Below are 16,668 nucleotides of genomic sequence, written 5' to 3'. Positions count from 1 at the left end.
TAGTAATATCGATCTAATTAAGTGAGATGGATTAAACTTTAAAAAATTTATGAGCTCTGGGGGGGGGGGAGGGGTTTATCCCCCTAAATCCCCCTGTGCGCTGTGCCACTAAAAAACACAACGGTCTGATAGGGGAGGGTCGTAAAGGGGTTGAATTATTCCCAGCTGGGCGGATCTTGGCCAAAAAGTGTAAACGCAAGGTAATATAAGTCCAGAGGCCTTTATTTATTTCTTTGTGAAACTCTTCTCTGCTTCTTATACTAAAACCAAACACGCACAATAGGTCCTGCAAGTATAATTGTAACAGCCAGCGGTGGATGCAGAATAAGGGCCAAAGCAGGGGGTATCTATTACCTCTCTGCATTAGTGGGGGTTCGAACAAAATCACCACTCTATCTAGTGTGTATACACACATTGGACACCCAAGGGGAGGGCTGTGGCCCTTTAAAGAACTTATGCCACTCAATTGCAACATAATAAAAGAGCACGTAAAATAGGGCATATGTTTAGAGCTAGTTTGTATATCAATTCGTTAGAGTAGGTATGTATATATATGTAACGGAAAGTATATCTATAAATACTAGTATACAAGGGGGCAAACCCTTAACCAAAGCATTCATGAACGGGAAAGAGTTTCTGAGAGGATCATCACATGAGAGTTTCAACCTTTCCGTGACTGTGCTGTGTGAATAACTTAGTCACCCCAAATTACGTTAATCTTGTTCACTTTTTAATTATTTTGTCCCTTTGACAATTTTTGTATTTGAGCTCTACCACTTGGTCATTATTTAGGTGATGGATGATTTTTTAAACATTAAATTTTTATTTTGAAAACTTTGAATTTTACCCCACAGCTGTTGGTGGGAAGAAAAAAACTTGTTTATTCATATGAGTGCAGGAATAAAAGTTGAATTCAATAAATTTTATTAACTTACAACTTCAACAATGTCTACATTTTACATGATGGCACCTTTAGTAGTTGTTTTTCCATTCCATGATAGTCAATGCACAGTTACATGCAATAGCAATTAATATGAAATATTCGACTGCCATTTCGGAGAAAAGAAATGTAAAAACCTAAATGTAGCCTCCTATGTATTTATGAATTATGCATAACAAGATATTATATAATTAAAAAAGAAAGACATGGTGTTGAATTACAGGAAATACTAAAACAGTGCATATAATTTATGAATTGTAAATGGGGTACCCTCGAGATACCCAACAATGTCCTTCACAAAAGTTTTCTACGCACAGTACAGGAGGGCAAAAGAAAAGGTTGGAGAAAGGTTTATTTACTGGCGTGTAGAGTATTACGGTGCAATTATATTTGCTATTTACTAAGAGGACAATTTCCAACACAATGGGGAGTGATTTTTGAAGAGTAAGGATAGGAACGTAGAATTCCAGAGAACAATATAGAGTCAGAAATCAATGTTACCGTATTTGCACGAATCTAAGACGAACACGATTCTAAGACGACCCCCCCTTTTTTGGAACTCCACTATGGGGAAAAAATTTTTCTAGGGGAAAACGTTCAATGTGGGGATGTTTGGCTAGGTTGTCTATGTCCCAGGAAACGAGGGATTTTTGGTGCGTAATGACAGGAATAGTAGTACTTTATTGAGACACTTAGGTCTAATTATTGATTCGACTAATAATTTCTTTGGAGGGGCCATGGTCCGAAGACCAATAAAATTAAACTAGTGAAAATGAAGCTTGACTTTATTAAACCCACACGGAAAACACTCGGTGGTATGAAGGCAAGACACCCTGGAAAGTAGGGAACCAATCGTACGAGCTATGCTATTGCGTTCGGCGTACGCAGAGTATACTGCTGAGGGTGAAGCATGGCCATTTGACTGCGCCATGAAATTTTTTGTCCCAAAGATACCCATTCTTTTCTAATTAGCGTAGCGCCAGATGGGCGGATGAATTCGGATTACCAGTAGGGAGGAACAAAATATCCTGAGAAGATATCCCTTCGTCAGTAACTCTGACAAGTGAGACTTATGGTATAACTCGTAAATTGACAACTGATAATAACCTGATATCCTGTTTTCAGAAAAAAATTGCGGCATTAACTGCCGAGAAGCTCAGCTACGAGGATATAGAGTTTCCCCAAAAATCATTATCGTATTTTTCCAATTAGTTCCTTGCAAATACTTAAATAACGTTAGAAATACGTCATGCTTGGTCTCATTCTTTTTTGAATTACAAGCACATTGCAAATATTCCAGCCTAATAAAAGTATAATACCAATTGCCGAAATTCATTGTTAGACACCTTTTGAGCTAATAGGTGATTCATGCAGCGGTTGACCTCCAGAAACTGGGAACTTTGAAGCAAGTAGGCTGAAAAAGGTTAGCGGGTGAGAAAATGGGGGGTGTGAAACGCATTTCTATTGTTCTCGTGTAACGTGATATTTATTTATTTCATCTCATTTTCGTCAAAAGATGGATGCAGGAAAAATTATACATCGGGACCACGATCTTCAAACAATCAATGCGGGGAAAGCGATACTTCGGAGATGCAGGAAAAAATTACATTGTCTATATGAAACTTTATTTGGGACCAGAAACGGCTAACGATGAATGCAGGAAAATGTTCAATACAGGTATGATAGATCGGGGTTCCACTGAATAACTTTTCTTTTGAAAGCGGCAGTGGCAGCGGCAACTTAATAACTTCTTTTCTCTGCCATCGTAATACTCTGAAAGGCACGGAATTACAACTGAATCGATCTCTCTAATCAGAGGCAAATCATGTTGCCTTCTTACCGTTGCTCTGAGAAAAATGCAACGACTTTGTAGCAGTTTATTCCGCGACGGCATTGAGGCTTTAACATTACAATTTAGGTAAATTGTAACCAATCACACGAACATTTTGTGAGTTGATCGAGCTTTAACTTGAATGGAGCCAAACCCAGGGTAAAGCAGGCAATCTCGCAGACACGGCAAAAGTGCACCCGGCGGCTGATCGGCACGCGCCGAATTTTTGCCTGCTGCCCAAAAATGGAAAATGTTTTTTTTTCTACTTGAACACAAAATTAAATATGCTAAATTACTGTTAAGATATTTTTGACGTTGATTTTTCGTTGAATAGTTATCAGGTGGCAAACTCAGGTGTCCATAATTTTTCTGACGTAAATTATGCAACCCGATTGACGTCGAGAATTTTGCATCCGATTGTAAGACGAACTCTCTTTTCTGCAGGAGTTAGGAGGAAAAAAAACCTCGTCTTAGATTCGTGCAAATACGGTATATGGAGAGAAATGATTCAGATTTAATCTGGTGGAACTCTAACATATTGTAACTTATAACTTATTAATAAAATCAACCCAAATTATTTATTAAGTTGATTCAATTCCATGATGTCACGCCTGAGACAAGTAATTATGGTAAAAATAATCATCCATTTCAGATAGATTCTAAATAAAAAATTGAATACATATATCCTCTGTTGAAAGGGAAGTAGTAAGCATATGTAATCTTTTTCCCTGATTATTAGCAGTCAAAATAACTTGCAATATAGCAGATGACCATATACATATATATGCCCACCTAACATACTGTGTTTACATTGCTCATGTGTACATACATACATGGAATGACGTGCTGAAAAAACACACTATTTGTTTAATTTTTTGGCTTGAAAAAAGCAAATATTGTTAAAAATACTAGCATGCCACCCTCGCATTGATAGGGAAGGAGAGGACCCATACAAGTGGGAAACTTGGAATTTATGGTAAAATATCGAGAACAAGAACGACAGTCCCACCCCGATCGTATTCCCCATGTCACTGCCACCCAACGCAGACCAAAGGCCAACCTGAGAGACCATTGTATGTGTCCTGGAATCCTGGGTAATGTTTCTCTGAACATACTGATGATTCTTGTAATACCAAATCAATAAAAAATAACACTTACTTATCCCACGCCGTCGTGAAAGCAGGTTCAGGAAAAACCAGGGCTTATATTTTTGAAGTAGGCAACTGACACCTGATTACATACATTTACAGGGATAAGTTAATGTAAATTGTTTCATTGCAGGTAAGTGAAGGCGTTGCATTACTTGAGAATTGCTAACCTTAATTATAGCAGGAGCTAAGTGAAAGCGTGGTTAATTAAGTGATTGCGATCTCCATTTAAACCTGACTGAGTATTCTCCTATTAAAAATTACTCTGGTTAACTCCAAACGAACCATCTTGTACCTGGCAAGACATTTTTTAACGAATACCTAAAAATTTGTTTTTCCACAGAATTTTTTATTAAATCACCACCATGATGATGTTGTCGGGACACAAGTCACTCTCGGCTGAATCGCCGCCTGATGTAGGGCAGCCTAAAGATAAACTGATACGAGGTACGTAAACTGTTGCATCGGAGACAGATCTCTCTTGGGGGATAACTGGCATCAACAATAAGGGAATATAAACGCCGCAAATCCTCCAGTAAAGCCCCACTCTTGAAAAAAATATATAAAAGAAAATCTTATAAAAAGAATTCTATAAAAAACCAGAAATGAGGCAAAACGATGTATATGAATTGACTGTATAGAAACTTCCAAACCAGTAATTATTCACTTTATTAACTAAAAAATCCTGTACCAGAGCCCAGATGGCTAATGGCACCTTCTCTCCGCCGAATATGTATTAGGGCATTTTCTCATCTTCTTTGGCATCAGTTGGACTAAACACTCAACTGCAATTCACCTGGAATGAAAAGAAAATTTTGATCATCTAACAGTCCAAGAAGATTATCATGAGTGCGTGAAATATATTTGGCAATAAAAATTGTAATCAGTAACTAGAACCCATTATTATTTTATAAATTAATTGGTTACCATTACAAGTATATTGAAAATAACTATCCTGAGCATTTTAAAAATTTAACAATAGGTTTGTGGACCATAGTGAGTTTAGTTCATTTTAACCACAATTTAAGACTATTTACTATGTATCCGCAAAATGCATAATGCTTATAATTAAGAGTATTCAAACAAGAGTAGAAGAAAATATCAGATATCTGACATTCAACTTAAATGATTTTGATCAGCTAATAGTTCATGAATATCATCAGCCATGCGTTAAGTATTTAGATATACAGTGGAACTTGTTTAGTACGTTTCTGAAGGGACCACAAAAAATGAACATACTAACCAGGAAAACGTACTAACGAGGAAAGTAAAAAATAGCAGTCGGGGTAATTGCAATCTGTGGAAAAGTCGTCATAATTACAATTACTATCGGTAGTTCTCGTAGGATCACCTTCCTGAACTCTTTTCACCTTTAAAATCAAGAAAATGGGCGCTACATTGAAAAACAATACTATGTGAATAAAAATCACAATGTTTATTAGATTTCCCGAAGACAATTACATGAAAACGGCGTCTTTCTCCCGTGATTTATCCTATATGTATTTATAGAAAGAGGACAAGTAAAGCTAAGTCATTTCTTTTTTGTCACAGCATACTCGGAGAATATAACAACAAACCTGAGTATGTCAACGGGTTGTATTTAAACATAGAAATTGGACAAAATTATATTAACCTTAAATATATCGATATATCAAATAATAACACGCAAGATTATTAGAATATGTCGTAATTACAGAAGACTTTATATTATACAGTTGAAATTTACTTTAAAATTTGTTTAATGTCGTCTGCTTTCGTGCCGAGATCAAGTATTTTTAAGCTAAGCTTCGCGTGCAGATCCAGAGCATTGTCTGCTCCCACAGCAGTAGTCAAATACGCACGTACCCCGTAGCATTGACATAGAGTTTATGAAGTACGTGCAGTACTGCTTTAGATAAAGTGGGAAATGGATAAGACTCATTTCTTCATCATGATAACACGTGTAATAGCAACAATTGCCCACTCGTTAAATTTGTGCACAGTGGGCACTCCAGAGGCAACAGAAGGTGAGGAGCTCGGGGTGGGGAAAATTGGGGCTTCTCATTGGCTGCAGTTTTGCATAGTCAGACATTCCTGATAAATTCATCACGTCATAAGAATTGAGAAATGCATTTGGATAAATCACGGTCGAAGATGGATATGTAGAATAAATGAAAGAATGTTAATGGCTAGTAATAATAGATTAAATCATGAATTCGGAGCTTTACGACCCTTAAGAAGATACTGGTGAACGATTTGCGGGTTGCATCACGGCTAGCAATTGAGCGTACTAACAAGAAAGCGCAATTTTTTCAAACGTACTAACCAAATACTTTTGCCTGTATTTTGTTCCGATGGTACCGGGACCGAGAGAAATGGTCGTACTAAGGAGGAAAACGTACTAACAAGGAACGTACTAACCAAGTTCCACTGTAAAAATTTGTAATCATATAGCAAATATAATCAGCTGCAATTGAAAAAGAAAAATCAATTGGTTGCAGTCATTCACATACAACAATGACACACAACTTTGTTCTGAATATGCATAAACTTCTAATGTCGAAGGAGGACGTTAAATCAATTGTCGGGAGCACTCAGTTGAATTTGTAAGCAAGTTTGTAGAACGATCTTGTGTGAAACACAGTGTGGAAAAAAAGTAACTGATTTATTTTAAAAAGTGTCGTGTGTAAATAGATTTGTGTACAGTAAATGTAAAAAGTGTTCATAATAGGGTGGTTTCCTATTATTTTTTTACTGCCTCTATCGATAGATTAATACTCCTGGAGTACGTATTTCATGCTTCTAGATTTTTAAATGACGATATATATTTTTCGCAATAAAACGAAAGTGAAAATTTTCAAGCGTGCAACAACACGACGGCTAAGTATTGTCGGGTCCTGCCCGTAATTTCTTCCCGTTCGCCCCGATTTCTCTACCCTTTCCAACCACCCCCGAATTCCATCCTCAAGACGAGAGACGCTGGAGGTGAGATTCAAGGTTAGATACCCAATTATTTGACCGTCGCCAGCTGCACCGGCCCAGGGCCGCCTTCCAAACTTTCCAAAGCCATTATCCCATTAATTTCTTAAGATTAAATTCCTTTCCCTCGACGCTGGCCGCTCCCAAGGTGTTGCAAGCGTCCTGCATAAGCGCTAAGTCATTATCTCTCGAACTGTGGTTGTTTACTTGTTAGTGATGCATTCAGATGACCGCATTCTTCCGTCTCCAAGGCGGTGCATCATTAGTTGGGCTTATGCGCCTCTTTTTCTTGAGCTTGGTATTTTTCCATCCCCTCAAAAAAGGTCATCGTATAGAGGATGCGTCTCTGACGCCATCCCCCACCCCACGCGTAACACCTAGGGCGTGTCATGGAACATTCTAGAAGCTTTTCCTACGAGACTATAAATACCCCGTCTTCTGATGAAGACAGTCGCTCTTTGGTAAATCTCTGACGGCGAAGCGCTGCTCCGCGACACCCTCTGCCGACCGCCACTTCGACGCCACACCCTTTGCCGAGTTCGCTGCCTGACCTCCGCTCCGCTGGATCCCTTGTCAGTCGCCGCTTCTGCAGTTGTCTTCCCCGCCTGCGATCCTCGTCCCCTTAACTCCGACGTCATGTCACACCGTTTGTGAGTAATGTACTCGTAATAGTTGGTTATTAAATGGAATTACTTAAGATAATGTGTGTTTTCTTTCCTAAAGATCATCCCTATTGACATGCGATCCTAACCCTGAGTAATTACGTCCCTAAATTCCGTGATGCTCATTTGAGTACACGACAAGTGGTGGAGGCTTTGGGCATGTCATAAATGGTCTTGGAAAGAAATTCACAACGCACTATGTGCATAAACTAGCATAGTTATTGTTCATATGCCGTTCCTCTCAAATTGCATGTTGTTTCAGCGCGGGGAGACGCCCCAAGTTATTAGTATGCGCGGAGCGAAGTTTTCTTTTTCAGGATATGCATTTTATGTTGTGTGATCTTGTTTTTTGCATGCTTATGTACTATGTTGGTGTTGGTTATGCTTAGAGTGTCTAGGCAGGGTTTTTCTTTCAGGTAGTGATGAAATTTTGTGTGTTGCGTGTGTAATGCATAGCTTAGAGTTATTTCATGTTTTCTGATGTGTTTCGCGTCCCCTCGTTTCGGACTCATTGCAGAGTTCAGGTAGTTTTTCTCAAATTGCTATTAATGTAGAGATACCAAATTAAAATTCATTTCAATGCAAAGAACACCCCCCAGGGCAAGCAAGAGATTAGCAGGAAAACCGCCGGTTTATCATATCGCCGTAAAGCCAGTCAGGCGCCCGCTAGTTGAATCAGATTCGAGCGAATCGGAAACGAGCGAGTCCGAGAGGGATTCAAGGGAAGATAAGGCGATAGTAACTGATTTAAAAGCGTTGCAGATTAACGCCTCGACAATGTCTCTAGGGGATTCGAGTGCGCAAGCTACGGGGGGTGGGACCCCTGGTGAAGTAAATCCGCCCACGTTTTTTCGCACCGGTGGTCTGAATTTAGCCCCGCCGAAATTCAATGGGAATGGAAATGAGTGCGTATTGCAATTCTTGTCCAATTTCAATAAAATAGCCACCGCTAATAATTGGCCAGTAGAAACGAGACTTCGTCTTTTTCCTTGTTCCCTCGAGGGTACAGCTCAAAGATGGTTACAAGGATTACCTGCCTACGATGTCGAGTCTGGTTCTCTCCGCGGTACGTGGGACGAATTGGTGGCGGCATTTAAATTAAAGACTGGCCGTTATTCTTACATCAGGTCACATTTGCCTTCAATAGCTCAATTCAAGCCACTCTTGGAGAGACCCCCTTTTATTTAGTGCACGCGCGAGAAGCCGTCTTACCCCCTGAGGTGAGTCTATCCCCCGAGATAAGTGACGACGGTAAGAAAGCGCGCGAGCGGTGGGAGGAGGCTCGTAAGGTAGCCTTAGAAAGACTCGCGAACCGCCAAGTAAAGGACGCGGCACGCTATGACGAAAAACACAGGGATGTATCGTTCAAACCCGGTGACATGGTGCGTGTGTACACGCCCACGCGGAAAGTAGGAAAGAGTGAAAAACTCTTACCCCAATATCACGGCCCATATGAGGTCATACGGCAAAAAGGGCCAGTTACATACGAAGTGAGAATGAAAAAAGGCAAACTAGATACAGTTCATGTGTCACGAATGACGCCGTATCATGTACGCGGGTTCGGAGAACCAGACGCCCAAAGTGGAGGGCGAAAGAATGAGAAATAGGCTCAGAGGGAGCGATATGTCTTCGGAGGTCACACTCCAAGACATTTTTTGGCGTAGGAGGGGTTGCGACCTTCATCGCCCGGCGGACGGTGTCAGCCGCAAACAGCAGCCAGTTTATTCAGCTGGAAAAATACTGAATAAGAATAAAACCCACAGCACGAATTTTAATTTTGCAACAAGGCTGTTAGTTTAAATGAATATTAACCTTTTTCACAGCCGCCAATTTTTCTTTCCATGTTTCTTCGTTTATTTTGCATCTTTCTCTGCCAAGTGATGCGCTCTAGCTATTTTTCTTGTCTTCGAGATGCGTCTCACCCCCCCCCCCTCTTTCGCGCAGTCAATGATACTCGCACCACAAATATAAATGTCGAGCGCATCACTGGCCCATGTAGTTTTAGAAATGTTTATTTTTTTTCGTGGATTTGTTTGTAATGTGTTGTCGATACGGCCGAAAGTGGCCTAAAAAGATGAGCCTCTTCTGATGACATCGCCTGAAAGGAGAAGGGCAGGAGGAGAGGTAAGAATTAAAAGGATTAAGAGAAATGCTAATTTATTCGCAGCGGATACCGCCCTGAAACCGGATTGGATGATCCTCGCAGACCTGGCGAGTGCCGAATATTTGTTTCCGGGGCGGTAAACGGCAATTTCCTCCCCGCAATCCCCTTGAATTTCTCCTTAAACAACACCCTCATCTGTCCGGAGCTCGTGGGGACAGATGCCCAAAATCATTTAGTCCGGTTCACCTTAACCCTAGGGGTAGAGGAGATAGACATGTGGGGGTGGCCCACCGCCAACCTCCGCTTCCCCTTGGTTCTCGGAATGGAGAGCCTTCTGAGTTGGGGCGCGCTATTGGACATCGAGCGCCGGGTCGTTTTCCTCAGGAACCTGTGAACGATGCTACCCTGCTTTCCTTACATCGGAGAGGTGGTCTCGGGTCGGAGGGGTTTGACCCGCGTTTCTTGGCCCCTAGATCGCACTCTCCCCTGGTACCTCCATTCACCGGCTCCTCCCCTGGGGGGGGCGTGGCGGCCATCCCCCTCTGGGCGGCCCTGGCGCGTCTCCCCCCGGAGGGGAACTTCCTCGTCCTCTTCCTCGGCCGATTCGTCCTCGGTGTCAGGTGGGGAAGAAGATGCCGAGGCGGCGGTTGGGGGTGGGGAGCGAGCGGAGGAGGGGGTGGGGGACCGGTCGGGGGAGGGGGCGAGGGAGGCTCGGGAGCGTCAACAACGGCTACTGGACCTCCTTGATGGATTGGGGGGGGAGGGGGGATCCCCTGCGCGTCCACTCCAGCCTCAACCCGAGAGGCAGGCGGAGCGGGGCGCGGGTGACCTCCACTCCCCTACCGTGCGTCGGAGGGGTGCTACGGGCAGAGGCCGTCGCATCCTGGAAGCCGCGGGTCTTTACCCCATGCCAGAAGACAGACCGGGGTCCCTTAACAACTGGCCCTCGGAAAGTAGCCTTCGGGGTGATTGAGGGAGAGGGCCCCATCCGAGAGGGGAGGTGTCTTCTCCCCTACCCACTACCTTCCTTTAATCCATCCGTCTAAAAGTCCGTTTACCGTCCCTTCGCCCACAGGAGTGTGCCCACAGGACGTTGTCTTCGGCGCTGACCTACACAGGTAGAGATTTTTTTTGTTTGTTTATTCCCCATAGATCCACCTGAGAACGAGAGAAGCAGAGAAAGCACTGGGTTCTGCCGGTCAACGCACCACAGGACACATACCTATTCCCCTTCCCGCTATCCCACGATAGCTAATGTATTCATTACTAATGAGAAAATATTAGCGCCACGGTTGAGCGTAGGATAACACTCGCAATCTAGGTCGCATTAGCTTTGGCTTTAAATCCCTCTCTCTCTCACTGTGTTGGGGTAGGTCATATGTAAACAAACCCGAAGAATTTTCAAAACATACGGCTGACAGATAACTCCGCGAGAAAGAGACAAGCGAAAAAAATAAGAAAGAAAAAATAAAATTATTTTCTCCGCGGGGAGATAACCGCCAGACGGCTGGGCGGAAGTAGATTATTTTATCTTTTCTTCCTCGAGAGAAGGAAAGCGGACGCCCTTTTAAAGCCCGCCAGCACTGCCACTAGCCAAACTTAATCTCTGAAATATAAATTTGCGAACCTTTTTTCGGGCATAATGAATCTTATACTATTTTCTGCGGCGTTCACGTTTTTCCTTGGACTAAACGGGCAAACGGTTCCGACTACTTCCCCTGCTATAAAAATAGTCGCCGGAACGCATTGGAATTCTTTGCCCGAGACGTTAGCATATGAAGCGGTAATCCCCTTAATTTTTAAAATAAAGTGGAGGGCGTCTAACCGCGATGCGCCCGAACCCCCTCTGATTCAGTGCGGGTCCACTGGCCCCGTGTGTAATGCCTTGAATTCTTTGCGGGGCACCGCGATACAAGTCAGTAAGCTCGTAGATTTTGTGAAAGTTAACCCCCTATTCTATGGAGGCAATGAAGAAGCCGTATCGAGCGATCGTAATCGCCGCTCGATTGATTTTATCGGGACCGCTATGCGATGGTGTTGCGGATTAGCCACGAAGAGCGACCTATCTAGCTTCGCAGAGACACAGTTAGGCTTAAAAGAATCTAAAAGAATTGTCAGCCATGACGAGATTAGAACATAATTTTGTAACCGACATTAAGGGTCAGCTAGAGAATTATACAAAAATTGTTGATGACACGGTATTCGATATGAAGAGGCGAATAGTTAATTTACAAACGATAATTAAATCACAAATTACTAAAGCGTCCAACGCGTCCGCCGAATTTAAAGGCATGGTAATGTCAATAATAGACATCTTAACCCGGAATCTCTATGCTCAAGGGAAGTTGACCTTACATTTGCGTGAAAACGAAGCATTGCACAAGTGTCATAATCATTTATTGCCAACGTCTATATTTCCCATTGAGGCCTTGCAAAAGGAAATGGATGGGCGTGCAGAAAACATACGAGACCACGGCTATGAGTGGGTGGTTTCGAGCGCTGCGGAAGTGGCTACCCTTAAGGTGGCTCACTGTCTCCTGCATGAAGGTGATATGATAATTCGCGTAAATATTCCCATCGTAAAAATAGGTGCAAAATGGGCTCTCTTTGAAATCAATGCGACTCCTTTTGCTTGGCACGAGCAAACGTGCTCTATTGTCCACGAAACTGTTTACGCTGCGGTCGATGGAAAGCGTTTACGAACGATTTCCGGTCCTGCCTTACACGACTGTCAAGTACATTCGAATAGGTTATGCTTTTTACCCCGTTTCAGCGCAGATACGGTTCATGGTCCGAGCTGTGCCATTCAAATGTTTAGAGGGGGAACCATGTCTCAATTGTCAAGGGCGTGCACCTTCCAATGTAGGCCCGGAAAGGCAACCATTATCAGCGAAGTAGGTTTCGAGCAGTATATAATTACGCATCCACCCCCCGAAATCAGGATTGACTGTGACGATTCTTACTCAAAAACCTTTAATTCAACATTACCGGGCCCAGGGGCTCTAGAACTGACTCTTCCGTGTCAATGCTCCGCACATTTTTCAGATTATTTGAATATACCTTCGAATTTTCCATGTAATTCGGGCCCTCAGCAAATTAAAACCGTCCACATCTTACCTGCAATCTGGTCTAATTTAGACTCACTCGTTTTGGACCCAAAATCGCCCCAAACTTTACCCACCTTTGAAAAATTAGATGATTGCTTGAATCAAAACTGGACAATCCAATTGCCACATTTAAACCTCACTCAGCCGCGACTCTCATTGACGGACGATAATGATGGCGTATACGTAGCAAGATCTGAGAAAACAATGGCAGGATTATCTCTATCGTGGAATGGTTTCCTAACCTTGGTCCTCGTCGGCCTGGTCTATTTCGTGTACAAACACGAGAGACGGATGCCCTATCTACTTTTGACCCCACAAGGCCAAGAACTAATTTTCACCCGTGCTGCGCGGAGAAAGCCTACGGATGACGAAACGCAGGTAGGCCCCTATGTCTTTGGTCAAGATTCAGTATAGTAAGTCGCATTTCCCTTATAGTAAAAGTTCGCAAGCGGCCCGCGATTAAAGCGCGGCCGAGTCGCCGAGAGAGAGATTACGACGGAATGTCTTCCGGTAGCGTACTCCGTGATATGACGTATGAATGAGAAAAAAATATAAACGAAAAAATAAAAATTCACATCCTTTCCTTGAGCTGAGATTACGATGGTCGCCTCGAGTATTATGACACGAAATCGCCTGAGACTCGTGAAATACGGTTTAAATGCCGCGAGAGGGCATTGCTACGCGAGACGCAGTGTTAAATATTTTTTGTGTGAATTAACTAAGCCTTTATTTTCAGCAAGTACCGCCGTGGCCGAGTTAGGGCCCGTAGAGCGGGTGAAAGTTCCAAAATGCATAATTTTGGTTATTTTTTGGAGGCTTCGAGTGAGAGAATCCTCGAAGTGGGTATGGGATGTTGACGCCTCAGTGTAACTCGAAGGCCAGCGTATGAGACGCTTTTAGCCAGGGAAGAGCGATGGATGCATTCCATCCCTCTTTCCCTCGAAAGTATTTTATTATTGATGTTGAAGGCCGTAGGGTCTTCTTGCGCGCAAAAGGTTTTTTGGAGGTGATGACCCCTCCAGGGGCTCAGGGACGCCTGTGCCCCTAAGTTTAATATTATTGAGAGGATGTTAGAATTGAAGTTATGTTTTATCGATCACGTGATCATACTGCCAGTAATGTGCGATGAAGGCACATGGGCCTAGTTCTGTTATGATATAAATGCCGGTAATGCATGAGGAATGCATGGGCTATTATTATGAAATCTCGCGAGCGCCAGGAGGGCGCAAGTAGATTATTTGGGGATAGTTTTGCCCCGCGTTACAGTTACACTGAATGGCGCAACAAGGTTCATTATGTGTGATTGACACATTTTCAGATTTATAATGTCCAACACGCGACGAGGTGGGCCCCAAGTCCCTTTCATATAGGTGTCTTAGGGGTGAAAAGGTCAATAGGACCTCCGCGTACGGAATAATTATTGCACAAGCCTGTGACATTTTGATTTGACAAGCCTTTATGGCGCGACCTGCAGTAAAGGGCAGCTTACCTGCAAGGTATTACCTTGGCTGTGATAAGATATTATCTTTTGACTGAGAGACCAAATGCTCATTTAAGTTTAGTTTAGAGAAACGCTTATTTTTATGAAATTTTATATATCTCTTTATTTTTATGGGATGACTTTTCTTTCTTTAATGGCTCTTTAATTGTACTCATTTTTTTTGGTTCCCTGGAGATTGTTAATGACGTAGAAATATATTGCCATTATTGACTTGACTAACGGAAGTGTAAAGGACTTGATCACTCCTACTCACTCCCTATGTTGGTTACTCATAAGTCTGAGCGCTTGTTTTTCTTTAAGAGATTCATATGCGCAAGTGGCAGCCACAAGCCGCATCCTGTTTGCGTAGTTAAGTGCAAAGCAGCCTTCCGCAATTCGGGCCTACTGCTTGACGTGGTGTCATTATATTCTGTCATTGTCTCATTGCGGATACAGTACTTAGAGCTTAATAAGTCATTCTATATTTCGATTTAATTTTGGCTTATGACATTCGCTCTTGCCAGCCAACTCTTACTTTATAAGTTACTTTTTTTTGTCTTTTGTGTATTATTTCTGCCTACTCACTGGGTCTATTCTAAATATCGTCTCTTGGGTTCGATTATATCCTCACAGGCCGCTCACCATGTCCTATGTGAGCCTAACCCTGCAGAGGAATCTGGCCTTTAAGCCCAGAGCGGGCTGGCGCCTTCTCTCAGTGGCCCTGCTTACGCTCGCCACTTCGAGTGCGGCCGCCCCACACTCCGGCCTGGGGTTACCACCTGTCGACCTCACCGCCGGGGCCTATCTTAAACCGTTGCCAAACATAACGGTATACACCACATCCACCCCTCTGGTCTTCAAATTGCCATACAACCCTGCCTCCCAACTCCGATTACTTCGTGAGATGGTGGGACGGACATGCAACTCAGCTGACCGCCGCCCGGTATGCGGACTTCCCCGCATGGCAGTGGATGACGCACTTCGGAACTGGGATCGACGAAATTGGTTGGAGTCTCTGACTGAGGCGCCTTTGGCGACGGACGGTGGCGCCATGACCAGCGCCTTTTCTCTCCCCACGCGCCGGCTCTCCAAGCGGATGCTGATATCCGACGCGGAGGGGGAGGAGTTGGAGGACAAGTTGGCAGAGGCGGGGAAGGTGACAAACCTGTCCGCACCGTGTGTGGCAAATTACGCCCCCGCCCACGGTACTGAGCCTGATTACGGCCTCCTGACTGTCGTCTTGTCTACTATTGCTGCACAAATGGATGTCCTGTCCATGTGCCAAACTAGGCGCCTCAGCCCTTCGGTGGTCAATGTGGAAAGACTCCGCACCGAACTCTTGTCAGTCCAAAAGTCTATCCACGATCGTGGGTGGGAACTGGCGATTAAACACTTCTCTCGATATTACATTTTGAGCCTCGTAGACTGTCTTTTGTCTCCTACCTCCCTTTACCTATTCTTAGTCATTCCCCTGACAAAAGCAAATACCACTTCTGTCTCCCTTCATTCCTTTGTGCCCATACCCTTTGCCTACGGCGATCACACATGCCAAATTACGGCCCCTGCAACGGAGCTAGCACTTATTCGGACCGCTGAGGGTGTGCAGTTGGGTGAACTACAATGTAACCCCTATCGTGATGAGTTATGCTCCCTGGAAGCGGCTCGCGATGACGACTCCATCCCGATGCGGTGCGCTCGCCGAGTGGCGGTGGGCGGGTCCGCGGACGAGGCGGCACGAGAATGCCCCCTGCGTTGCCGAAAATCGGCGGAGACCCGGGTCCTCTCCTTGGGGCCATCCACGTTCCTGATCACTCATCCCCCAAAGGACGCTGCGATCCTTTGCGATGGTGTCCGATGGAACAATTGGGGCGCAGAGAATAAGGGATCCTTCCATATTTCCTTACCCTGCGGCTGTCGCCTCGTCTTCGACGGCAGCGAAGTCAACCCTTCCTTCCCCTGTATCCCCTCCACGGCCCCCTCCCTCTCCGTCCGTCGCCTTATTCCGGCCGAATGGTCGTTACTCCTCTCCATTACGCTCCCTCCCTTCTCTCTGGCGCATTCTTCAACCTGTACGGACCTAAATGAGTGTACTAAGTCTTCATGGAATCCTGAGCGTAACTCACCGTTGGAGCTTCGCCCATGGATGCTGTTCTTGAATATGGCTGTGATCGCCTTCCTATCTATTCCCGCCTTAGTCCTGAGTATCCGTCCATACATCGACTGTTTTCACACCCCCACTCCCTTCTTCCTGAGAGAGGATAATCACTCGCCAGCTCTTCGCCCACCCACGCCGCCGCCGATTAGCCCTGCTAGGAGAGGTCCACCCGCCTTTCCCCCTCCAGCGATTCCTTCCGCGGCCGCCTCCTTTCGGCGCCCGACGCCGATCCTGTCAGCTGAGGCCCCTGTTTACGAGGTGATCGAAGAGACAACGTATCTGC

At 44.2% G+C, this 16,668-nt stretch overlaps 1 protein-coding gene across 5 annotated transcripts in view; it reads right to left on the bottom strand.

The window, feature by feature from the left end:
• Positions 1 to 3,993: 3,993 nt before the first annotated feature.
• LOC124161917 (Golgi reassembly-stacking protein 2-like) overlaps positions 3,994 to 16,668 on the bottom strand; it is a 100,764-nt gene continuing 88,089 nt past the window's right edge. For 4 of the 5 annotated variants that reach the window (XM_046538175.1, XM_046538171.1, XM_046538173.1 and 1 more), the window contains one exon: positions 4,238 to 4,715. The gene's annotated coding sequence lies outside the window, so the exon portion shown is untranslated. Of the gene's footprint in view, positions 4,716 to 16,668 lie in introns of all 5 variants that reach the window. The other variant, XM_046538172.1, reaches the window with a different exon arrangement.

This window comes from Ischnura elegans, chromosome 7, assembly GCF_921293095.1.
Source record: "Ischnura elegans chromosome 7, ioIscEleg1.1, whole genome shotgun sequence".
Lineage (NCBI taxonomy): Eukaryota > Metazoa > Arthropoda > Insecta > Odonata > Coenagrionidae > Ischnura > Ischnura elegans.
This window is presented reverse-complemented; position numbering and strand designations above follow the sequence as displayed.